At 39.7% G+C, this 26921-nt stretch overlaps 1 pseudogene; it reads right to left on the reverse strand.

Moving 5' to 3' along the window:
- Positions 1-1874: 1874 nt before the first annotated feature.
- LOC140476728 (uncharacterized) lies at positions 1875-26921 on the reverse strand (annotated as a pseudogene).

The following is a 26921-nucleotide window of genomic DNA, read 5'->3' on the forward strand; positions in this document are numbered from 1 at the left end:
AAAAAAAGAGAAAAAAAAAGAAAAAAAAAATAAATAAAGGAGTGTCCCAACTCTATTTTGATTTAATCCCTGCTCTCCCCTTCACTGTTTGATCACACAGCATTGCCTTTTGTGAAGGGCACTGCTTGTCACTGGCCACTCGGGTGTTTCCCTTCTTCCTGGTGGTGGAAATTGAATAAAGCTTCGTACACCTTGTGTCTCTCACTTTGTCTCATACCTGCGCACACACACCATGGGTGCTGGGGAAAAATTTTTTTTAAGAAAACTGGAGAGTCAAAGGTTCAGGTCATCCTGAGAGCTGCCTCTGAGGGAGCTGGACCTGTGTGTGTGTGCGTTCAAGGACTCTCCTCCTTGACTGTGTCTGAGAGGAGGGGAAAAAAAAATAAAGGAGTGTCAGAAATACTGGCACTCGCATACTTGACTCTGAATGAGGCAGCAGTAAAGTCAAGGACTGTTCACCCAATAAAGGGTGACTTGGTGATGGGATACCCACCTCTGTGGAGTTATTTCAATTGTCCTGCTGCTAATTTGTAAAACTTACATAGTAACTATCACGTACATCATCCATCATCTTCAGTTCTATCTAAACAGCATCCCTATCTTCAGGATGGATGGAAAGGTGGAAGCTAAGGTAACCAGCATAGCTGTGCATGGACTCATAAACAGAGGTTTGTGTAGGTAGGGCTTAGCAATCTGCAAGCATTGATCTGCCTGCCAACATTTTAGTAACAAATAATTTGATTGTATGAATCATAACTTCTTCAAGACTATGGGTATATGGATAATGGTTTCTGATACATATCATGAAATAATTAACCATTGAAATGAGGCTCATTCTTAGAAATCACTTCACCTGGTTGTTCATGGTATGTCAGTTATATTGTTTCGATATACGGGTGAAAGGTTTAATTGTGTATTTAGAGCATTGCTTCCCTCCCCTTTCCATGGTTTTAATTAGCCTTAAAAAGTTTTGCATATAAATTAATTACTTGGAACCATGGGCTATGTACTGATGGTGATGTGAAGAAGAACACTCAATTACGTGTAAGAGCAATTCTGGACATTTTATAAAGGGACTTATACCTGACTTGATGGTAATAATGAGGCAGACATGCATGTTATGTAAACAATTTATTAACAAAAAAAGGAATTGCATCTAATTTTGTACTTGGCTATCTGGCTGGAATCCAGTTAATATGTTGTGCTGAATAAACTGAAGATCCCACTGAGAGTGCTCTGCTATCATAGAACCTGATGTGGCATGTAACCATCAGATGTTCCTAAAAAGTAATCAGTGAGAACAAGATACTTACTACCAAGCATTTGGAATGGATCAGAGCCAATCTTCACCTATGAGAGGATAGGAATATTGTGAGTATGATGTTCCTGATGTTCACTTGTTTGGTGAGCCAACTGTGCCTTTCATGTCTGAACAATGGATGTTAATATCATTGTTGATTCCTGGTCATTCACTTGGTGTGGTCAATGCCCATATGTGATTGTTGGAGATTGTCAGCTTGTAGTGGCACAGGGATTGGGAATTTGTCTGCCTTTAAGAATTATACCTTATGTACTTCACATTAGAAAAATAACCACACCTCTAATTGTTGTCCCATAACAGACAGCAGAGGACATGAGTTTGAAAGGTGCTAAAAAAAGGGGCATTGGGAATTGAACTGAAGAAAAAAAATCCTTTTCAGAAATCAGACTCTTCTATGACTGTTGAGAAGCAAGGACAGGCTAGAAGCAAGCATCTTTACTTTGGCTGTGGATATAGAAGTATTGGACATTCATACATAAGGTTTTACATAATTTCTTGTACAAGGGCACAGTGTTTTACAATTTGAAGCTAAACTGTAGCAGGAATTCCACCTTTAACAAGAAGCAATTACATTTTCCTCAAGACACACTGCGGGTGGGAGATTCCGAATGGAGTTCTGAACTTCAAGAGCATCAGGCCTTTTGCTTGAGTCATTATTCAACATGACTTTTAATAGTTCAGTTTGCAAGATATCAAAATGAGAATAGGCACATTAAACAACAAGAAACAGCACAATATATGGACACCAAAAACTAACAATAACAAGTAGACTCATCAGTCACCATAATATAAAGGTGACTAAATAAAATGATCCAGTCTAGAAACTGAATAAGTTTCTGGAATCCAGAAAAGATTTGAACAACTATTCTCTGTGAAAGTGGAATGTGTAACCTTTGCTCAGATGTTGTCTTTGATTAGTTTACATTTGAGTCTTCCAATGATATGGAATTATGGTCTGTTCTGATTGGACCTATATTCCTATCAACATAGCACCAACGAAGGTCTGCACAAAAGTGGTAGAAACCTGAAGACTTGCACAGTACTCATGTACTAGTTACAGGATTCTGTATTGTGACCTATTGTCATGCAGTCAGCCAGCTGGACCTCATAGAATATGTAATTCCTGATGAGGGCTGTAAATCTGGTTTGAGAAAGAATGATCCTACACTGGATATTATCAAGAGGTGATCCGAGGCAATTTTGTTACCTTGAAGTGCTGAGACCAACTGGGAGATCTTTTCAGGCAATTCACCTGTTACAATGTAAACAGCTTTATAAAGAGTAAGCTGAATGAGAGTACAGGATATGAATCAGCAAGGCAGCCTATGTGTGGAACCACACGAGTTGGGGGTGATACTAAATGAGTAGTTTACATCAGTGTCTACTGTGAAGAAGGACCTGGAAGATAGAAAGTGGGGAAATAGATGGTGACATCTTGATAAAAGTCCATATTACAGAGGAGGAGGTACTGATGTCTTGAAATGCATAAAAGTGGATAAATCACCAGGACCTGATCAGGTGTACCCTTGAACTCTGTGAGAAACTAGGGAAGTGATTGCTGGGACCCTTGCTGAGATATTTGTATCATCAATAGTCACAGAAGAGGTGCTGGAAGATTATAGGTTGGCAATCGTACCAGTATTTAAGAAAGGTAGTAAAGACAAGCCAAGGAACTATAGACCAGTGAGCCTGACGTCGGTGGTGGGCAAGTGTTGGAGGGAACCCTAAGGGACGGTATTTGGAAAGGCAAGGACTGATTAGGGATAGACAGGATGACTTTGTGCATGGGATGTCATGTCTCATGAACTTGAATTTTTTGAAGAAGTAACAAAGGGGATTGAGGGCAGAGCAGTGGACGTAATCTATATGGACTTCAGTAAAGTGTTCGACTAGGTTCCCCATGGGAGACTGGTTCGCAAGGTTAGATCTCATGGAATACGGGGTGACCCAGCCATTTGGATACAGAACTAGCTCGAAGGTAGAAGACAGAGAGTGGTGGTGGAGGGTTGTTATTCAGGCCGGAGGCCTGTGACCAGTGCAGTGTCAAAAGGATCAGTGCTAGTTCCACTACTTTTTGTCATTTATTTAAATGATTTGGATGTGAACATAGGAGGTAGAGTTAGTAAGTTTGCAGATGACACCAAAATTGGAGGTGTAGTGGACAGTGAAGAAGGTTACCTCAGATTACAATGGGATCTTGATCAAATGGGTCAAAGAGTTGAGGAGATGGAGTTTAATTTAGATAACTGTAAGGTGTTGCACTTTGGAAAAGCAAATCATAGCAGAACTTACACATTTAATGTTTCTGAACAAAGAGACCTTGGAGTGCAGATTCATAGTTCCTTGAAAGTAGAGACACAGATAGATAGAATAGTGAAAAAAGCGTTTGGTATGCTTTCCTTTATTGGTCAGAGTATTGAGTCCAGGAGTTGGGAGGTCATGTTGTGGCTATGCAGGACATTGGTTAGGCTACTTTTGGAATATTGCATGCAATTCTGATCTCCTTCCTTTCGGAAGGATGTTGTGAAATTTGAAAGGGTTCAGAAAAATTTTACAAAGATGTTGAGCTATAGGGAGAGGCTGGGGCTGTTTTCTCTGGAGTGCTGGTTGCTGAGGGGTGACTTTATAGAGGTTTATGAAATCATGAGGGGCATGGATAGGATAAATAGACAAGGTCTTTTCCCTGGGGGGTGGGGATCAGGACTAGAGGGCATAGGTTTAAGATGAGAGGGGAAAGGTAGGGAACTAAGCGGCAACCTTTTCATGTAGAGGGTGGTATGTCTATGGAATGAGCTGCCAGAGGGACTAATGGAAGCTAGTACAATTACAGCATTTAAAAAGCGCCTGGATGGGTATATAAATAGAAAGGGTTGAGAGGGATATGGGCCAAGTGCTGGCAAACAGGACTAGATTAGGTTAGGATATCTGGTTGGCATTGATGAATTGGGCTGAAGGGTCTGTTTCTATGGTGTACATCTCTATGACTCTATGCATGGTGAAAGAATCAGAAGTGTTTGTATTAAAAAGGACCTGTGTGTCCTTGTGCAAATCACAAAGTTTAATTTATACACAACTTATATCTCTTTTTTTCTGGTTCACCACTATTAACAATCCCTTTTGTGTATTGCATTGGGCTTCTATACATCTGTTCCCTACAGTACAGTCTCTGCTTCTGTCAACAGTATTAACAAACTTTTTCCAACCTTTTTTCAGTTCTGAAGAAGAGTCATGTCAGACAAAAAACGTTAACTCTATTTCTCTCTCCAGATGAAGCTAGACCTGCTGAGTTACCCCAGCATTCTCTGTACCACATAAAGTAAACATGCAACACAGCAAGCAATTGAGAAAGCAAGTGGGATGTTGACCTTCAGAGTAAGGAGGGATCATTGCGGTCAGATTGTGCTTTGGTGACATTACATCTGGAGTACAGTTTTGAGTTTCCATACTCAATGAAATATACACTCATGTTGAAGAGAGTGCAATAAACATTCGCTGGAATGATTCCTGAGTTGAAGGAATTGCCTCATAAAAGGAGTTTGGGAAAAGTAGAATTCAGTTTAGTAGAATTTTAAAAAACTAAGAGATAGTTTTATTATAACATAGAGAACTTTTAAGTGTCAATGCCTAGAGGATATAATCTGGATGGCTAGCACTAGGGATCACAACCTCACCATAACCAGGTAGCTTGTTATACAAGATAATGGTTCTGAAAGAATTAACATCGAAGTTGTGTTAAATTAAACCTAATAAGAAAATGTCCCAGTCTTTGAGTGGAGAAGTGCAGGCTAACATTAAGTCGCAATGGAGACTGGCGTGTAATCTTTGGCTCCTATACTCTTTGGAGTCTGATCAATCTAATTTACATCTATTGCTATCATGTAGTAAACCATGTCTTGTTGTTCAGGTAAGTTCTTCTCATTTAGTCCTAATGATGTTTTGTGTTCTCTACTACTGCTAATTAGGCCCCACAATTTAACATAAAAAAGGGATTGGTGTAGCACTGTATCTCAGTCATTATGGTTATAACACGGCCAATTAGGACTGAGAGATTACTTTACTCAAAAGTTGTGGATACTCGGAATTTCCTACCTTAGTGATGTATGGATTTTCAGTCATTGAGAAGAAAGTAATTGTTAGGTTTTTGGATAGTAAGGGAATCTACAGATTTGGAATAGGGTAGGACGTTGCAGTTGAGGTAGAAGAAAAGCAATCTTATTGGATTTTGTTGAATGGTGAAGCAAGCCTGAAGAGCTGAATAATCTCATGTTCTTAGGTGTGTAAAGATGATACATATATAACTAAACAATTATGTTGAGTAATTATCTTGAGTCTGAGGAGCTGACTCAAGTCTGAAGGTCTTACATATATGATATTATAAAGTTTTAAAATTGTTTTCTAAGATGAGATGCTGTATAAAGGAAACACATTATGAAGTAACAAATAATGGAGTTGCTCAGCAGCAAAGACTACCTAGATTAATATTTCCACCTGGTGCAGGAGTAGGGTAATGTCATATTATTTATTTGTTAATTACAGTACTGCTCCAATAATGAATTATGTTAGAACTCACTTGTATTTAAAATTTTAAAAATACCAATTTTTTTGTATGACCTTCAAATCGATTAGAATAAATGAAAGGCAGGCATCTTGGCTTACCCCTTGGTAGTATATTTACTCACTAACATATTAAGATGAACAGGGATTCTATGACTCTGAGTGAAGCTTCTTTTGACTTTGGTGCTCAAGGCCTGAATTGACTAATATCCAGATTGATACCCTCAATCATTCCCAAACCATGAACCATCCCAAAAGTATACACAGAAGCATCAGTGATAACCACATAAAAGACAGGTTTTACTTCATCAAATTCCAAATCACATTTCAAAAATCTTACCTCTTTGGGAAACATCTTTGTAAAGTCTATGGGAAAATTGCAATCTTTCACTTCAGTCCGTTTCTGTTGAAAAGAAAATATTTACTCTTGGCATAATGTGAATTAAACATTTGTTATGTTTCTCAAGGGAAACAAGTCCACTATTTCTCCACGGCTTAATTTTGATCTCAGTATTTTGTGTCCACTCTGCAACCAAAACTGCATCCACACTCAATCTGTATCCATTCTTAACTGACAGAGCATCCAGACCCAATTAGCATTCCATTCATCTTGCATTACACCCAGACCAAATCTGTACCAGTCCTCACCCATTAAAACACCCACAATTAATGCTGAGCCCAGATGCAATCTGTACCAATCCTCATGCAGACTGGATTTGTACCAAACTATGCTCAATACGGAGCTGATAACCAATTTGTATTAATTGTCACTTGACAATGGACTCAGGAATGCCAGTACTCACTAGTGCTGAGTTCCGATCCAAATTGTACTAGTCTTTGACATGTACTTGACACCGTACCTAGACCCAATCTGAACCCAGTAGATGTTGCAGCTCCGGCTAGACACAGTACAGGTGTTTATACAGCTGCATATAAACTCAGTTTGGTAATGTTGTTATCTTCAACCAACAGTGTGCCAACACAAACCATCCAACATAAAGAATGTGCATTTGAATGAGATTGCCAAATATTTTTTCTCTCTTACGCAGTTCATGTTATTAATGAAAACTTACCTTCTGTTTCTCGTGATTTGTTCCAGATTGCAAGATAGGACACATAAGTTCAAATAATATAAGACCCAAAGAATAGATATCCACTTTGTGGTTGTACACTTCAGACATCTAAAGTCAAATTTTTAAAAAACCACACGTTACAACTGCATCACAATTAATGAGAAGTTGGATATAAGAAGAAGATTTAGTTAAAATTCTCCAATGTCACATTCATTCAATTCCTTAAATCTGCATCATTTGAATACACAAGAAATGTCTCAATGTCAACAAAGTGCAAATCAGTTTTAACAACTTTGCAGGTTGTTTCTGACAAGAAGAAGAAACCCACCAGTGTGCTTTGCTAATAGTACTGATCACAGTAAAGAATTTGAGTCCTAATTACCACCTCAACATTATTCACCAGGCTTCTGCTCCATTCACATAACCATGCTTTCCATGTCAATTATGATACCGAAATCAACACAATACTGAAAATTTATCAGATTTGTCCGACCTAATAGGACAACTCAATTTAACTTATTACTGCCACATCAGTCTGTGCTCAATCATCAGAAAAATGATGAAAAGTGAAATTGACAGTTTTTTTCTCCTCAAAGTTCTAAGTGGCACTCAATCATCAATAATTTTTCAGAGTCTCTGGGCTCTGGGATGTACTATCGTCTTGGTACAAGCATGGACAAATGCTGATTTCCAAAGGTGAGGTAACAATAATGATTTACATAACAATTACATAAACATGGCCCAGGGATGAGCTCAAAGCAGTATTTGACCAAGTGTTGCATTAGGAGTCCGAGCAAAGCTGAAATCAAGAGCAAGCAGGGTGAAAGCTCTCTGCCAGTTAGCATCAGTGGAAGATTGTTGTGTTTGTTGGATTTTAATCCTCTCAGCCGCAGGACATCACTGCGAAGTTCCTCAGGCAGAGTCCAAGACCCAGCATCTTCAGCTGCTTTATAAATGACTTCTTCAAAGGTCAGAAGAGGAGATGTTTGCAGATAGAGTCATAGAGCTATGCAGCATGGAAACAGACCCTTCAGTCCAACTTGTCTATGCTGACCAGATATCCTAAATTAATCTAGTCCCATTTGCCAGAAATTGGCCCATATTCCTCTAAACCCTTCCAATTTATATATCCATCCACATGCCTTTTAAATATTGTTATTGTACCAGGCTCCACCACTTCCTCTGGCAGCTTATTCCATATAGGTACCAATCTCTGCATGAAAACATTGCCCCATTGGTCCCTTTTAAATTGTTCCCCTCTCATCTTAAAATTTAAACCTTAAATCCTCTAGTTTTGGACTCTGCTACCCTGGGGAAAAGACCTTGACTACTCACCCTATCCATGCCCCTCATGATTTTGTAAACGTCCATCAGGTCACCCCTCAATCTCCAATGCTCGAAAATAACCCCAGCCTATTCAGCCTCTCCCTATAGCTCAAACCCTCCAACCCTGGCAACATCCTTGTTAATCTTTTCTGAAACCTTTCAAGTTTCACATCATCCTTCATAAAACAGGCAGACCAGAATTGAATGTATTGTTCAAAAGGTGGCCGAACCAAAATCCGGTACAGTTCCAACATGGCCTCCCAACTCCTATACTCAATACTCTGACATATAAAGGCAAACAATGAAGGCAAGCCAAATGACTTCTTCACTACCCTATTCCACTTTCAAGGAATTATGAACCTGCACTCCAAGATCTCTTTGTTCAGCAACAGTCCCCAAGACCTTACCATTAAGTGTATAAATCCTGCCCTGATTTACCTTTCCAAAGTACAACACCTCACATTTATCTAAATTAAACTGCATTTGCTACTGTTTGGCCCACCAGTCCATCTGATCAAAATCCCATTGTACTCTGAGGTAACCTTCTTCGCTGTCCACTACAACAGTTAGATGCAATGAGGAATGCACAAGATCAGGAGGATGTGATGGATGGCAGTTATAGGAAGGGACAAAAGTTGCAGAATTAGTCACATAGATGGGTTAAATCCAGGAAAGGCAAGAGAAGTAGGCAGGTAGTGCAGGAATCTTCTGTAGCTATCCCCATTTCAAACAAGTATGCTGTTTTGGAAAATGGGTTGATAGATTCTGAGCGGAATGTAGCATGGACAGACAAGTTTCTGGTATCGAGACTGGCTCTAATGCAATGAGGGGTACGTCGGCTTCCAAGCGATTGATTGTGTTAGGGGACTCTCTAGTCCGAGGCACAAACAGATGCTTCTGTGGCCAGCAGCAAAAAATCAGGATGGTGGGTTGCCTCCCTGGTGCCAGGATCAAGGATGTCTCAGAGAGGGTGCAGAATGTTCTCAAGGGGAGAGGGCTCAGCAAGAGATCATTGTACACATTGGAACCAATGACATATGAAGGGAAAAGGATGAGATTCTGAAGGGGGAATATAGAGAGTCAGGCAGAAATTTAAAAAGGAGATCCTCGAGAGTTGTAATATCTGGATTATCCTGGTGCTACGAGCTAGTGAGGGTAGGAATAGGGGGTTAGAGCAGATGAATGTATGGCTGAGGAGCTGGTGTATGGGAAAAGGATTCACAGTTTTGGATCACTGGATTCTCTGCTGGGGTAGAAGTGACCTGTACAAGAAGGACGGGTTGCACCTGAATTGCAAGGGGACTAATATACTGGCAGAGAGATTTGCTAGAGCTGCTTGGGAGGATTTAAACTAGTAACGAGGTGGGATGAGACTCAGGGAGATAGTGAGGAAAGAGATCAATCTGAGACTGGTACAGTTGAGAAAAGAAATGAGTCAAACAGTCAGGACAGGCAGGGGCAAAGCAGAGAACAAGGTAGGACTGAGAAATTAAATTGCATTTATGTCAATGCAAGAGGCCTAACAGGGAAGCCAGATGAACTCAGGGCATGGTCAGCGACATGGGACTGGGATATCATAACAATTACATAAACATGGCCCAGGGATGAACAGGACTGTCAGCTTAATGTTCCAGGATACAAGTGCTACGGGAAGGACAGAAAGGGAGGCAAGAAAGGGGGTGGGGTGAGTGGCGTTTTTGATAAGGGATAGCATTACAGTTGTGCTGAGGGAGGATATTCCCGGAAATACATACAAGGAAGTTATTTGGGTGGAACTGAGAAATAAGATAGAGATTATGTTATAGACCTCCTAATAGTCAGAAGGAAATTGAGAAACAAATTTGTAAGGAGATCTCAGTTATCTGTAAGAATAACAGGGTGCTTATGTTCGGGGATTTTAACATTCCAACATAGACTGGGACTGCCATAATGTTAAGGGTTTAGATGGAGAGGAATTTGTAAAGTGTGTATGAGAAAATTTTCTGATTCAATATGTGGATGTACCTACCAGAGAGGGTGCAAAACTTGACCTTATCTTGGGAAATAAGGCAGGGCAGGTGACTGATATGTCAGTGGGGGAGCATTTTGGGGCCAGCGACCATAATTCTATTAATTTTAAAATAGTGATGGAAAAGGATAGACCAGATCTAAAAGTTGAAGTTCTAATTTGTATGAAAGCTAATTTTGACAGTATTAGGCAAGAAGTATCAAAGCTGATAAGGGGCAGATGTTTGCAGGTAAAGGGACAGTTGGAAAATGGGAAACCTTCAGAAATTAGATAGCAAGAATCCAGAGAAAGTATTTTCCTGTTAGGGTGAAAGGAAAGGTTGGTAGGTGTAGGGAATGCTGGATGGCTAAAGAAATTAAGAGTTTGGTTAAGAAAAAGAAGGAAGCATATCTCACATACAGACAAGATAGATGAAATGAATCCTGAGAAGAGTATAAAGGCAGTAGGAGTATACTTAAGTGGAAAATCAGGAGGGCAAAAAGGGGACATGTGATAACTTTGGCAAATAGGGTTAAAGAGAATCCAAAGGGTTTTTACAAATATTTTAAGCACAAAAGGGTAACTAGGGAGAGAATACAGCCCCTCAAAGATCAGCAAGGCAGCCTTTGTGTGGAGCTGCAGGAGATGGGGGATATACTAAACAAGTATTTTGCATCAGTGTTTACGTGGAAAAGAACATGGAAGCTATAGAATGTAGGGAAATAGATGATGACATCTTGAAAAATGTCCATATTACAGAGGAGGAAGTGCTGGATATCTTGAAACATATAAAAGTGGGTAATCCCCAGGACCTGATCAGGTGTACCCTAAAACTCTGTGGGAAGCTATGGAAGTGATTGCTGGGCCCCTTGCTGAGATATTTGTATCATTGATAGTCACAAGTGAGGTGCCGGAAGACTGGAGTTTGGCTAATGTGGTGCCACTGGTTAAGAAGGGTGGTAAGGACAAGCCAGGGAACTATCGACCTATGAGCCTGAAGTTGGCAGTGGGCAAGTTGTTGGAGGGAATGCTGAAAGACAAGATGTACATGTATTTGGAAAGGCAAGGACTGATTAGAGATAGTCAATATGGTTTTGAGCGTGTGAAATCATGTCTCACAAACTAAATTGAGTTTTTTGAAAAAGTAACAAGGAGGATTGATGGGGGCAGAGTGGTGGACATTATCTATATGGACTTCAGTAAGGTGTTCAACAAGGTTCCCCATGGTTGATTGATTAGCAAGGTTAGATCTCACAGAATATAGGGAAAACTAGCCATTTGGATACAGAACCGGCTCAAAGGTAGAAAACAGAGGGCGTTGGTGGAGGTTGTTTTTCAGACTGGAGGCCTGTGACCAGTGGAGTGCCACAAGGATCTGTGCTGGGTCCTCTACTTTTCATCATTTATATAAATGATTTGGATGTGAGTATAAAAGGTATTGTTAGTAAGCTCGCAGATGACACCAAAATTGGAGGTGTAGTAAACAACAAAGAAGGTTACCACAGATTACAGCGGCATCTTGATCAGATGTGCCAATGGACTGAGAAGTGGCAGGTGGAGTTTAATTTAGATAAATGTGAGGTCCTGCATTTTGGGAAAGCAATTCTTAGCAGAACTTATACACTTAATATAAGGTCCTAGGGAGTGTTGCTGAACAAAGAGACCTTGGAGTGCAGGTTCATAGCTCCTTGAAAATGGAGTCGCAGGTAGATAGGATAGTGAAGATGTTTGGTATGCTTTCTCTTATTGGTCAGAGCATTGATTTGAGGAATTGGGAGTTCATATTGTGTGGCCGTACAGGACATTAGTTAGGCCACTGTTGGAATATTGCGTGCAATTCTGGTCTCCTTCCTATCAGAAGGATGTTGTGAAACTTGAAAGGATTCAGAAAAGATTTACAAGGATGTTGCCAGGGTTGAAGGATTTGAGCTATAGTGAGGGGTTGAATAGGCTGGGGCTGTTTTCCCTGGAGTGTTGGAGGCTGAGGGGTGACTTTATACAGGTTTATAAAATCATGAAGTGCATGAATAGGATAAATAGACAAAGTCTTTTCCCTGGGGTGGGGGAGTCCAGAACTAGAGGGCATAGGTTTAGGGTGAGAGGGGAAAGATATTAAAGAAACCTAAGTGGCATCTTTTTCATGCAGAGGGTGGTACGTGTATGGAATGAGCTGCCAGAGGAAGTGGTGGAGGCTAGTACAATTGCAACATTTAAAAAGCATCTGGATGGGTATGTGAATAGGAAGGGTTTGGAGGGATATGGGTCAGGTGCTGGCAGATGGGCCTAGATTGGGTTGGGATATCTGGTCAGCATGGACGAGTTGGATTGAAGGGTCTGTTTCCGTGCTGTATATCTCTATGACTCTTTGAACTCCAATTTTGGTGTCATCATCAAACATACTAACTATTCCTCCTACGTTCACATCCAAATCATGTACATAAATGACGAAAAGTAGTGGACCCAGTCCCAATCCTTGTGGCAGACCGAAAATCACAGGTCTCCAGTCTGAAAAGCATCCCTCAACTAACACCCTCTATCTCATACCTTCAAGACATCTCTGCATCCAAATGGTTAGTTCGCCCTGTATTCCATGTAATTTAACCTTGCTAACCAGTCTACCATATGGAAACTTATTGAATGCTTTACTGAAGTCTATATAGATCACGTCCACCACTCTGCCTTCATTCATCCTCTTTGTTACTTCTTTAAAAAAACTCAAGTTAGCAAGACACAATTTGTCATGCATAAAGCCATATTGACTATTCCTAATTGGTCCTTGCCTTTCCAAATACATATAAATCCAATCCCTCAGGATTCCCTCCAACAACTTGCCCACCACTGATGTCAGGCTCACCGGACTATAGCTCCCGGGCTTTTCCTTACCACCTTTCTCAAATAGTGGCACCATGTTAGCCAACCTCCAGTCTTCCGGCACCTCACTTATGGCTATCTATGATACAAGTATCTTAGCAAGGGCTCCAGCAATCACTTCCCTAGCTTCCCACAGAGTTCAGATCCTGGCGATTTATTCACCTTTATGTGTTTTAAGACATCTAGCATCATTTCCTCTGTAATATGGACATTTTTCCAAGATGTTGCTATTTATTTCCTCAAGTTCTCTTGCTTCAACATCCTTCTCCACAGTATGATTGCACAAAGTTCAGTACCCTTCACAGCTCCTCAGATAATGAAACAATTCATGTCTGAGTAAGACTTGGACACCATTCATACTTGGACTCAAATGTAACAAAAATCCCGATTGCCAAGCAATGCCAATCTCTGACAAAGAGAATCTAACCAGAGCTCCTTGATATACAATGATATTGTCACAGTTTAATCCCTCTCAGTCAACATCCAAGGTGGTTACCATTGACCAGAAACAGAACTGGACCAATAATAAAAATGATATAGCTGCAAGTTCAGATCAGAGAATGAAAATCCTTTGGCAATTAACTCAATGCCCAACTTCCTTAAAATCCTCCATACTGTATACAATATGATGGAATACTTCCTAATTGTCTGGACAATGGTAGTTCCAATAGCATTCAAGAAGTTTGACACTATCCAGGACAAAGCCAGCTGCTGAATGGATATCCTGTTTACCATTAACATTCACTTCCTTCATCATTGACACGAGGGGTAGCAGTGCGTCCCAGTTGCAAAATGCACTGCAGCAACTTGTCAATCAGATTACAACTTCCAAACCCACAACTACTTACATTCAGAAGGACATGGGGAACAGAAGCATGGGAAACACTACCACCTGTGAATTTCTCTTCAAGTCACACATCATCCTAACTTCAAACAATACCTAATGCATTCTTTCACAGTCGCTAGATTAGAATTCTGGAACTCCCAACCGAACAACACAATGGCTATACCTCTGAACTGCAACAGTTCAAGAAGTCACACGACACCAGGCAATAGTCCAACAGATTTATTTGAAATCCCAAGCTTTTGGAGCACAGCTCTTTTGTCAGGTGAGTTGATGAAGGAGCAGCACTCTGAAAGCTTGTGATTTCAAATAAACCTGTTGGACTATAACCTGGTGTCATGTGACTTCTGACCTTGTCCACCCCAGTCCAACACTGGCACCTCCACATTCAAGAAGGCAGCTCAACACTGCCAACTGATAAATGCTGCTCATTTCAGAGTTGCTCACATTGCACGATGAATAAAATAGAAACCCACAACATTGAATATGCTGACTGACACTGATGAATGAATCAATTTACGTGAAATATGACACTATAGGCAAACAATGTACACTCCACACATTGGGGAGCAGATCAATTCATGCTGCATTTGGTAAAAGTAGAAAATTGGTGCAAGGATCATAAGTACAACAATATTAGTATTACTCTACAGTACACTTAAGTGACAGGAAATATGCTGCATGACATTACATTTGTGTGAATATACTGAGCATTCTTTTTCTGGAAAGTTCCAGAAGTGGAAATGATCAATGGAGTATAGTGCATTCATCTGTTCCAGTCTGTGCCATGCATGCACTAAAAAACCAGATAGAACAGAGAAATAAGGTCCAAAATGTAAACTTCACTCTGGAATTCTGAGTAGGGAGTAATTTAGTAACTCTGAAGTAAGGGTATGAGCATTGCAAACAACTAGAGATCAAATTTTAGCAGTGTTAGAGAGATATCCTTTTAACAACTTGATTTTCTATATAGTCAAACCTATTCTGGTGCCATGTATAAATGAGTTCCAACTTCTGGAGACCGAGAAAACTGTTCAAGTCCTTCTCTCTTCCAGGATGTAGCAAGCCCAAAATCTCCAATTTTGATCTTATTGTCCAATGCAAAAAAGATATTAGCAGGCTTTTGGGAAAGAACACGAATGTCAAATTAGGAACCTGACATCAGGAATATCAGATCAAGAACGTTAAAGCAGAAATTGCAAGTCCCCCTTTGGCCTTCTTCTTTCAAATGAGAATAGACCCATAAGACCTTTCCTCATAAGACCTTCCCTCCAGACCAGGCAACATCCTGGTAAATCTCCTCTGCACCTTTTCCAATGCTTCCACATCCTTTCTGTAACGGGGCGACCAGAAATGTACACAATATTCCAAGTGTGGCCGCACCAACATTTTGTACCATTGCAGCATGATATTGTGATTCTGAAACTCAATCCCTCTACCAATGAAACTTAACACACCGTATGCTTTCTTAACAGCACTATCCACCTGGGTGGCAACTTTCAGGGATCTATGCACATGGATTCCAAGATCCCTCTGCACATCCACACTACTAAAAATCTTTCCATTGGCCCAATACTCTGCCTTTCTGTTATTCTTCCCAAAGTGTATCACCTCACATTTAGCTGCATTGAACTTCAGCCCAATTCTGCAGTTTATCCAAGTCCCCCTGCAACCTGTAACATTCTTCCAAACCGTCCACTACTCCACCGACTTTAGTGTCGTCTGCAAATTTACTAATCCATCCACTTATGCCTGTGTCTATGTCATTTTTATAAATGACAAACAGCAGTGGTCCCAAAACAGACCCTTGTGGCACACCACTAGTAACCAGATTCCAGGCTGAATATTTTCCATCAACCACCACTCGCTGCCTTCTTCCAGAAAGCCAGTTTCTAATCCAAACTGCTAAATCACCCTCTATTCCATGCCTCTGCATTTTCTCCAACAGCCTACCATGTGGAACCTTATCAAAGGCTTTATTGAAGTCCAAGTATAACATGTCAACCACTCTACCCTCATCTACATGCTTGGTCACCTTCTCAAAAAACTCAATGAGGTTTGTGAGACACGAACTGCCCTTGACGAAACCATGTTGACATCTGCCTAGTCACATTAGGCGTGGCTGGATGTACTGATTAACAAACCAGACAGTATCAAGGCTTTATTGATGTGCCATAAAGCACAGAGCAAGGTGGTTATATTAAAACACTGGTTCAGCCTCAAATGGAATATTGCATCCAGTTCTGGAAGGTTATAAAGATATTCGACAGAGAGCGGAAAAAATTCACAAAATGGCTTCTTCCAGACGTCACATGACTAGCCTTATGGATTCAAATAGTCTAGACTGCAATTATATCAGAAATATGTCAAAAGCGCTCCTTTGAAATTCAAGCAAGGAATCAGAAGGCTACTGTGGTAAGCAATATGTGAAGCAATAAAATCTGCCATGACCTTATTGAATCTAAATTCACATGCAGGGAAACTCTTACCTTTAAATCCCGGATGTAATTTTTGTTGTGAATATAAACTAAGTCAGCACTGATCTGATGAACTATTTGATATCAATTCTTGGCCAGTTCATCTCTACCAACATTTTGTAACCAATTCTTCAGTGTCTTCTTGCACAACTCCATTTGAATACCGAGATATTTTGTCTGCCTAATGAAGACAATGCAAAGCCAGCTTTTAATCATATGATGCTAAAACATGGAAGAAATGGATTCATCCATCACATGGTGTTCTTTGAAATATCTCTCCAATTCATCTCCCCTTCCATCATCATCCTCAAATGGAAAGCACCTAATTTAGACAGTGCTCGTTCTGCTTTTTCTGTCCATTAAGTCATCTTCTTTTCTTGATAAAACTGATATATTTTCTCCTAAAAATAGGAATATGAATTCAAATCGCCTTCATTTCTTCTAGTGATGGAAGGGAAATACGCAAGGGCTGTTGATAGATATTTTATGATTAACCTGTTCAGTGATGTTATTACACATCACTGGAGTTGGGGGGTGGGGATTTAAACCTAGACTTCCTGTTTCACTCACACTGTGTCACAAGAGCCATCACTAAAGTCTGTTTATATTCTTCCAGTGAACTCTTTTTTAATTTAACATAGGAAATTTGTGGTTTACAGGAAAGAGGGTTGGGACTTGAACTCTGGCCTTCTGGCTCTGGAGGCAGACACAGTACCACATCAACACAAGAACAGTTTACATTCTTCTGGTGAGCTCTTCTTTAATATGGCATTCAAAAATCTGTCAAGCACCTCAATTTATCATAACTACGAAGGTTGAGGAACTTGTGAGTTATAAGGATATAGGAAAAGGAGCACGTCACTTAGTTGAACCTGTTCCACCATTCTCTTAGATCTTTACAGCACTCAATACACCATTGCTCTTTTATTCGTATCTCTTCATTGCCTTAGCGAACAAATCAATCAATCTCTGTCTTGAGAGCTTCATCTGGTCTATCACACATTAAAATTGCTAAGAATTGCTACCTGTATACAGCAAATTTTGTTTTAACTGCCACCTTATCAATTGGCACTCTTGATAAAGTGGCGAAAATTATTTACCTCAAATATCACGACCTACCATGATATCTGAGTATTTATGCTATAAATAAAATATAACCGTGATGTGTAAACCCTCTGCATTACATTTCTGTTAGTTACTGTATGTTTTCACATTGAGGTGTGTTGATGTTTTTACATCGATTTTCTTGAGGGATTTTGACGCCTCAAAGATTCACTTGGTCAGAGTTCACTGTGATTATGCGTACCTCTTGATTATCTGGAATATTTGATCAACTGGCACACTCCTGGTCCTATAGGTGCTAGTTAATGAAAACTTATTGTAGTAAATTTAATGTAATGATCTTCCCAGAGTGCTTCATGGGAGAAGTACGTATATACATAGTATAGTTATACCATGCTTTATGAGAATCACTTAATAAATTTACTGGCTGAGAAACATTATTTGAATTCTTAGAAAGACCAAAGCCACAATCCAGTTACTTGAAATTAGTCAAAAATGGCTGCACAATTGGGTTACTTTACTTTCTCCATCCCAAGACCATTAGGCCTATGTATCTACAAAACCTCAACAGATACAAGGAGATAGAAGGAGTGTTAATAGTGACTGCAGGTTCTGAGTAACAAAACATCCCGGCAATCAGAAACTAAAGCAGAAATCGCAAAAGCTCAGCAGGTCTGGCAGCATCTGTGGAGAAAAATCAGAATTAACGTTTCAGGTCAAATTACCTGTTTCTGATTTCCAGCATCCACAGTTCTTTCAGTTTTCATCCAGATAATCACTTTTGTGCTTAAATAGGAAACTATCAAAAAGTAGTTAAAGTCCCATTGTCCAAGCGATTATGAAAGAAATTTGTCCAGGTGTTAGCTACTCACATAAGCCATGCACCTGGAATCCACTTTTTCACAACCTTGTTATGGATAATTGTGCAGTTGGAGAGTGTGGTTCCTTTGAAAAGCCAGCTAACACATTTTGTGTTTAATCACCTATTTAGTCTGCAGCCCTGGCCAAGCAAATGAGACACTGAGGAAACAATAAACCTCTGGGGGTCTCACTGTCCCAATACAATTCAGAGGTTTGAATCCCATTTACTAATTCTATTGCTGCTCCTTTTACACAGCCAGAGATTTTAAAAAGTTAGCTCAACCCAGCAGTAGCTGTCTTTGAAATAACAGATAAGTCATCTATCTATATCTTCAAACCACAAATACAGGAGGTGCACTGAGTTCTATCTGAGGCTAGGTGAGTCACCAACCATTAAGTGCCATACACTCTTTTGTTTTCTTCGTGTGTGTGGGTATGTGTAAGAAGAGTTTAACAATAATACAATGTCAAACCAAATCAGGAAATAAATCAGTTTACTGAAAGCATGGTAAACGTGTTGGATTTCATGGTGTGCCTTGAAGAAGGAAAGCAAGGTAAAGAGGTGCCAGAGGATATTGCTGAGTTTAGGGTCTAAGCAACTGAAAATACAACTACTAATGATAGAGTGAATAAAATCAGGGATGAACGAGTGATGTCTTGGCAGGTATGGCACTGAAGACAATGACAGAGTTAGGGCTGAGGCAATGCAGGAATCAGATAAGATGAGAATTTTTAATTTGCTTGACTAAGAGCCAGTATATGTTGTTGGGTGTCTAGAGAAATGTAAGACTGAATGAATGAGTGTTTCAGTCCAACTGATCAACTGAGACAAGGCTAACCCTGACCCTAACCCTAACTCTTCCTTCCCACCTATCCACTCTATCACCATCATCCCCCATATTCCTAGCTACTTCACCTCCCTCCCGTTTATCTCTTAGCTCTCTTGGGCTTCACCCCCCCCCCCCCCCCCCCCCCGCCCCCCACCCCCGATCCTGTCCACATTGCTGATGAAGAGCTTACACTCGAAATGTCAACTCTCCTGCCCCTCAGATGCTGCCTGACCAGCTGTGCTTTTCCAGCGCCACAGTTTTTGACAATGTTACAAAAGTGAAAATGTATGGCCTTGGTGAGAATATAAAGTTAGAAACAACAATGAAGGATCAAGAGGGATGGTGGATAGCTGGACCAAGGTAACATCAACATACATGTGAAATCTAATGATGTCATTTATAAGCATCTGCGCCTCAATGGAGAAGACAAGAGTGTCAAGGATTGAGCGCTTATTATTGGGAGTCTATTATTTACCACTTTGGGAGCACCAGGAAATTGGCAAGCATGTGGGAAAGCAACCTTATGACAGTATCTGCGTCTCGAATTAATTGGTAGTCTTTTGCCTCCCCCACCCTATCCACTTAGGTCTTTGTCACTCTGACTGATAGAATATAGATGTTCAGCAAAACAGTCACTTGATTTGGTATTTTTGATGTAGGATCGGTACACTAGACAATGAATGCATTTTCACAGACGTCTAGATCAATCCTAATTTTTCCTATGAGCACTTTTACACTTGCATGGATCTAATAATTAAATATTTGTTGCATTCAACCTACCATGATGAAGATTTGTCGATCCAGGAACTAAAGTAAGGGATGATATTGTGGTGAAAGAACTTTGCCAGTGTTTGGGCTTCCTTAACTATTGTTTTTGCATCATCGTCCCTAAAAGATAACAGGAATGAATGAGACAAAGATAAGTTTGCTTCAATTCTGTACCTGACTTAAATCACATTTCCAGTATTCCATGATGAATGAAGTACTTTGAAGGTGCTTTAAGGTGAGAACAATATTATCCCATTTATATACAAATACACCAGTACAGCGGAGATAAACATTTGCCAACAGACATAACACTCCTCTTCTTCAAATGAGTGCCATTGGTTCTTTCCTATCCACCTGAGAGGAAAGATAGGGACTCAGTTTAATTTCTTATCTGAAAGATAGCACCTGTGATAGTACAGCACCGCCCCAGTATTGCAATAGAATATGAATTTTGATTTTATTGTGTTCAAATCCTGGGGTTAGATTTTTCAGGGCACCATAGGCCCTACTTTCATGAGCCTCTGTTAAAAAAAAATCCAGAGGGAATCCCACCTAGCACTGCCTCACAGCCAATAAAGATCCAATAGGTTGTCAGTAGAACAGAAGCTGGATCTCACTGAGAGGTGAGATCTCTCAGAAGGCTCTAATTCATAGACTGGCAAGGTTTAAGGAGTTATTTAGCACTAGAACGTGACTTTTCCCAGGTGTCTAGGAGTTAGTGAAGGGATTGGTGAGTGGGTGGGCCCAGCATTTGAGAAGGGCCATGGGGGGAGGGTGTCCTTTAAGAAGGGACATGATCCTGTCACCAGCCTGTGCTGTTTATACAGCTAGGCTGAGCATTTAATCTCGGCATCAGTGAGATTCTGGTGGTGGCAGGATGAGACCTTGTTCCCATTTAAAGGCCTCAATTGGTCTAATGGTAGGTGTGCCGTTCAATGTCATCCCTGTCATTGGTAGGATTATAATGCTCTTGTGTTGCTTACCAGCTGTAGCTCAAACCATCCAACCCTGGCAACATCCTTATTAATCTTTTCTGAACCCTTTTAAGTTTCTTTTGTATAGCAGGGAGACCAGAATGAGGAATGAGGAGAGATCTTTAGTATTATATTTGTTACAGGAAGATGTAGTTACTTGTCAGTGAGTATCTTACCACATTTGGAAAGAGATAACAGATATAATGGTTAGCTTCTTTGGCCAATCATATTAAATTGGGAGGAAAAATTAGTCACTGCCACAAAGAAGGTATGGTGGATGTGTCCAAGAAGGCCAGTAACAAGAGCACTGGACAATACTCCTAGATTCAGTCCAGGAAGCTGTTTTAATAACCTAACAAAGACTGGAAAGTAGAATAGAGTATCACATTTTTCAAGATCCAGGTGTGTACAAAGCTCTATTCCTCCCCTCACTTTGTCTTTTCAGGCTTGCTCCATCACATTATACGACCCAATATCTTTGTGAATGCATCAGGGAGAGCTATAGGGAGAGGCTGAATTGGACTTCGAATAGCATCGGAGGCTGAGGGGTGACCTTATACGAGTTTATACAATCATGAGGGGCATGGATAGGACATAGATTAAAAATGAAAGGGGAAAGATTTGAAAGGGACCTAAAGGGCAACTTTTTCATGCAGAGGATGGTATGTGTATGAAATAAGCTGCCATAGGAGATGGTGGAGGCTGGTAGAATAGCAAGATTTAAAAGGCAAATGGATGGGTATATGAATAGGAAGGGTTTAGAGGGATATGGGCCAAATGCTGGCAAATGTGACTAGATTAATTTAGGATATCTGTTCTGCATGGATGAGTTGGACCAAAGAGTATCTTTCCTGCTGTACATCTCTATGACTCTTCCAGTCATATATTGGCTGACCAATGAATAGACACACCACATTCAGTGAAAACAAAACCTCACAAGGTGAGGAATCATGTTATTTTTCCTAATTGGAATAAGCATGCTCACTGGGTTATTTTCACTAATTTGATCGCATATCTGTGGTTATCAACTTTGTGTCTCACTTCATAAAAAGAACCAAAGGATCCCTTTCCAATCCTCTGTACTTCTTCAAAGGATTTCCTGTAACTATAAATTAATTGTTGGTATGAATAAATAAACTAAAGAATAAAAAAAATGTAGAATGAATAGGAATAAAACCAGAAAGTACAGGTTAGGCAACACTTTAAAAAATAAAGACCCTTAATAGCTTTATGATAGAATAGAAATCTTATGGAATTAATGGGCACAGCATGGATTTTCTCTCTCTGGTAGAGTGTACACAATTCTAAGCAGTCAAGTGCAAAATTAAGGTACTGATAAAGGTCAGAAAGATTGCTTTGTAGTCTTGAGATCAAAACATTCCTGAACTGATGTCAGGTAGTCTTCAGGTCATCTCTGTAGCCCCTTATCTGTGCATGTATTTAGAAAGAGTCACAATTGATCGCCAGCATAAAATCAACTAAAAAGCTGATCTTGAGATGAATGAAGGACAGAGATGGAAGTGACCATCCTAACACCTACCAGATCCAAGAAAAGCATACACATTAAAAGTGATCAGAGATTGGGACAGCATTTATCAAGGGGAAATCCTCCTTCTGCAGATTGAAGATGGACCAGAAAAGTTGGAAGAAGAACAACAGAAAGGTTTCCTAACACTTTGACTAGAGAGCAGGATGCTATTATTCCAAGCAACTGAGATCAGCACAATCTTTGACAATTGTTTATTCATCATCAAGGGGAAATCCTCCTTCTGCAGATTGAAGATGGACCAGAAAAGTTGGAAGAAGAACAACAGAAAGGTTTCCTAACACTTTGACTAGAGAGCAGGATGCTATTATTCCAAGCAACTGAGATCAGCACAATCTTTGACAATTGTTTATTCATCATCTGTTATAAGTGGTCTGTTCTCAACTGTCATGGGTTGTATAGGTGTATTCTTTCCTGTCTATTTAATAAATGCACAATATTTAAACTATTGCTCATTCATAAACTACTTTAAAATTATTTCCAAATATTTTGTCTATTTTAGATATTTATGGCTCCAAGCCAAAATATCCTATCGCATCCACACAGTGATAACAGATGTAATCGTTAGGTTTCTTTGCCAATCACAAGATCTGGCTGAATGTGTCCAAGGTCAGCACCAAGAGCACTGGGTCGTATTCCTAGATTTGGTCCAGGAAGCTGCTTTAATAATCTAACAAGGTCTGGAAAGTAGAAGAAAGTATCATTTTTTCCAACATCCAGGTGAGCACAAAGCTCTATTCCTCCCCTCACTTGGTCTTTTCAGGCCTGCTCCATCACATCACGCAACTCGCTATCTTTGTGAATGCACCAGTCATTCTTTTACAATGCAGTTCTCATCTATCCATCCATAATTACCACTCCCTCTGATATTGAGCAATTTTGTGCTTCAATTTAACAGTCATCTTCCTTAAACAAATTGCAACCACTGGATGAATACACTTAGAGGTCAGCGAGCTAACTTACATACTTATCATCAACCTGACCTACAAATCTTCTCAAAAAAAATGTGTTTTTTTCTTGATTGCAGGAGAACAGTAATCATTCATGATAGGGAGAGAATTTAATATCAGTATGCCATGTCCAAATGTTCAGTCATAAACCTTTTCTTGTTTTGCTTACTAGCTAATCATGGGCATGGAAGCTCTGTGCAATCTCCAGATTGATCTGCGGATCTGTGTACTGACACATCTACTGACACTCTGCATCCGTAATAAGACAGCTAGAGATGTAAACCCAAACTAAGTATCCAAATAGGTTGATGATTAATTAAACCTTCTTACAATGAACACCTTTTAAATTTATTGTATTCAACGGTATCTTCAGGTTCACAGATTTCACTAGTTTTGTCAAACTGTGAATTATCAGCAGATGTATTGTCTTTGAAACATGAAGCATGTCTTGAACCAATTCCAGAGCTTTCAGTAATGTCTTTGTTATTAGGTTCACTAGAGAGATCAGTACAGCTGGAATTTGAAGTCTCGTAGCTTTCCAAGTCCAATTTTAAGTTGTTTTCTATTCTTGCATTCTCCAAGTCAAGAAACAGAACACTATCAGATGTATTTGTCTGTCCAGAAGTTGAGCTCAGTTGATCTGACCCAGCCTCTCTGTGACGGGTATCCAAGGTTTCATGGAGAACGTTCATACTAGCTAACACAGGATCACTGGGGTCACAACAATTAGTGTTTGTTCTCAATAACATGGAACTATTGAAATCACTGTGGCCAGAGCTTGCGATAAATCCATCCACGTTTGGAAAGTTTTCATTTACTTCATTACTTTCATTTCTGGGGCTGCTATTGCTAATTGTGCAAGCAATTTCAAAGGTGTTGAGGTTTGATATGGATGCTTCATCATTCCTGACAGGACTAGACTTCTTAGACGTGCACCTGAAACAAAAAAAAATAAATACTATTGAGATGGTGAATTCCATACATGCACTTTGTAAAGAACAATTTTGTTTGCATTTTTGTTTCTAAACTCTACTTGTCCTTTCCTGTAGATACTCATTCAGCCATTTTTCACTGCAATGATCTAGGGCTTAACAAGAAAATGGCGTCTAATGGATTATTCATCCATGGAGTTTAATTGTAACTAATCAATAGTCAGGAGAACTTAGTGCAAGCCATGATCAGAAATGAGAACTTTGTCTGATTTTTTTCCTTTTTAGATCAGTCATGATGAGACCAATTATTACCCAACACTGATCTGGCTGAGCTAAGTTAACTAAATACGAATTCCAGAACACCTCTAACCCATTTAGCTCAGTATTAAATAGGGTACTTAACATTAAACCATGGGAGGAGGATACTGCAGATTTTCCATTGTTTTCATTTTCATATGAAGCATATTAAATCAGTGAAGGTAACTTTGACTTTGGACAAGCAGGAAAACCAAGCAATAATGAACCAACTGCCTAATCTATTGAACCCCTCATCAATCCCAATCTTACTTTATCAAGAAGCCTCTGCGACCACACTGCTTTATAAACACCCCAGTCCAACAGCAGCACCTCCAAATGATAAATTCTAAGAAACATTTGGGCAAAGACATTTTCCCTGGAATTGTTTTTTCTTGAGCCTATCTCCAAACTCTGTTCATTCTTGGCAAATGGTGTGGAGCATCAGAAGTACTTCTTAGACCTTTCCACTTTCCACTATTTGCCATGATCCACAAAAATACTCCACAGTTGACAATGCCTGGAGAGGGTTGGAACTCAAAGCCTTCTGGCTCAGAGGCAGGAGCACAAGTAACAGAGCCACTTAATCAACACTTTGAAAGTAAGGCCACCTTATTCTGGATTTCTCCACTAAGAGGGAAGAGTCAGTTTTTCAACAATTTTTCTCAGCATGTGAGCACTATTGGCAGAACCAGCAGTTGCCCACCTTTGGTTGAGAAGGTGGTGGTTTCTTCTGAGCTAATAAAGATCTTGAAATGAAGTTGCTTTGTTGTGTTAGATGGGGAGTTCCTAAATTTGGACCCAGCAATGATGCCAGAATGGTGATAAATGTACAAGATAAGAAGGTATGTCATTTCAAGGTGAAACTGGAGGTGATAAACTGTATGCCTACGTTCTCCTAGGTGGTGGAGTTTGTATGTTTTGGACGTGCTGAACTGTTGTAGACACTGTGCATACTATATACTGTAGCCATGCAGTGTCAGTGGTGAAGAGTGATGTTTAATGTAATGGTTGGATACCCATCTTTCATTGGTCTTGAAAGTACCGTGTCATTTGAAACATCTCAGTCTAATCATTGACCTGACTAATACCAGGGTATATAACTCTCCTGCTCATCCAATTTCCCTTCACAGATCCATCACAATGGGAGAGAACAAGATTAGGATTGCCTGTGATGCACCCCTTGGTCAAACAGGATCTCAGTCCATATACGTGAGAAAGTCATTTGTCTGAGATACTTAAGATCTCTCTGTATTCATTGAACTATCGTCTCACAAGAATAAAAATTTCTAGGGGACTAGAGGCAGAATATTAGTTAACAGTTTTGACTTACAAATTCAATTTTTCTTTGGAAAAAAAAATGTAATCCTGAATTTTTAAATCTTTTCACATGTGCCCAAATTATTAGTATATCCTGCTCTCTTGCTGAGGTAATTAATATTCATGGATCAACCTTTAAATTGGACGTTGGTAAACTATTCAGTTATCCTGAGAATCACATTTGAGCCAAGTTTTTGCAAATACCAAACCCGCAGATATGCACTTCCAATTGAGCAAGAGTGAAACTTCTGTCTGAGAAACATATTTCAGCACCTTTCTTCTACCTTACTTTCCCAGTTTAAGGCATTGCTTAAAATATACAAGCTTAACCAGTTTTTGCTCCCTGAGCAATTATTTTGTTATGAGGCCCAGGGTCATTTTTTAAATTCAAAATGCTCATAATAAGCTCCTTTGATATTTTATTACATTAAGGAGGTATCCCAAATAGAAGTTCTTGTTGATGTTTTACTTTCCAGACTAGGATGTGGAGCACAATTTTAACCAGTCACTTATCTAGCTAAGTCATGAATGAAACATTGGTTAAAGCTTTACTCATTAATTAAAATTATCTTGGTAAAAAACACTAACATTAGTCCATCAACATTTCATTGAAGTGAGCAGACAGCTACAGAATCTGCTTGAAAAAAGAGGCAATATTCTGTACTTACTGCGGGGCAAATTCCATGGATTTGGTGTTGTCCTTTTCAATTGTTATATTTTTGCCGGGATTCCTGTATTGTGGAGAAAAATAGTTCCTTTAAAAAACTTACAGCTGTCTAAGCTAGGAACGCCTTTTGATCCAACACTTGCACATGTTCAGTTGTATCGTTACCATTTTTCATTATTTTTAGTAAAATCTTTAATCTTTCTGTATTCTGGTCAAGCTTCCCACCGCCAGTTACCTTATAGGCAAAGGAATGCAGATCCGCAT

Source organism: Chiloscyllium punctatum, chromosome 5 (assembly GCF_047496795.1).
Source record: "Chiloscyllium punctatum isolate Juve2018m chromosome 5, sChiPun1.3, whole genome shotgun sequence".
NCBI classification, from domain to species: Eukaryota; Metazoa; Chordata; class Chondrichthyes; order Orectolobiformes; family Hemiscylliidae; genus Chiloscyllium; species Chiloscyllium punctatum.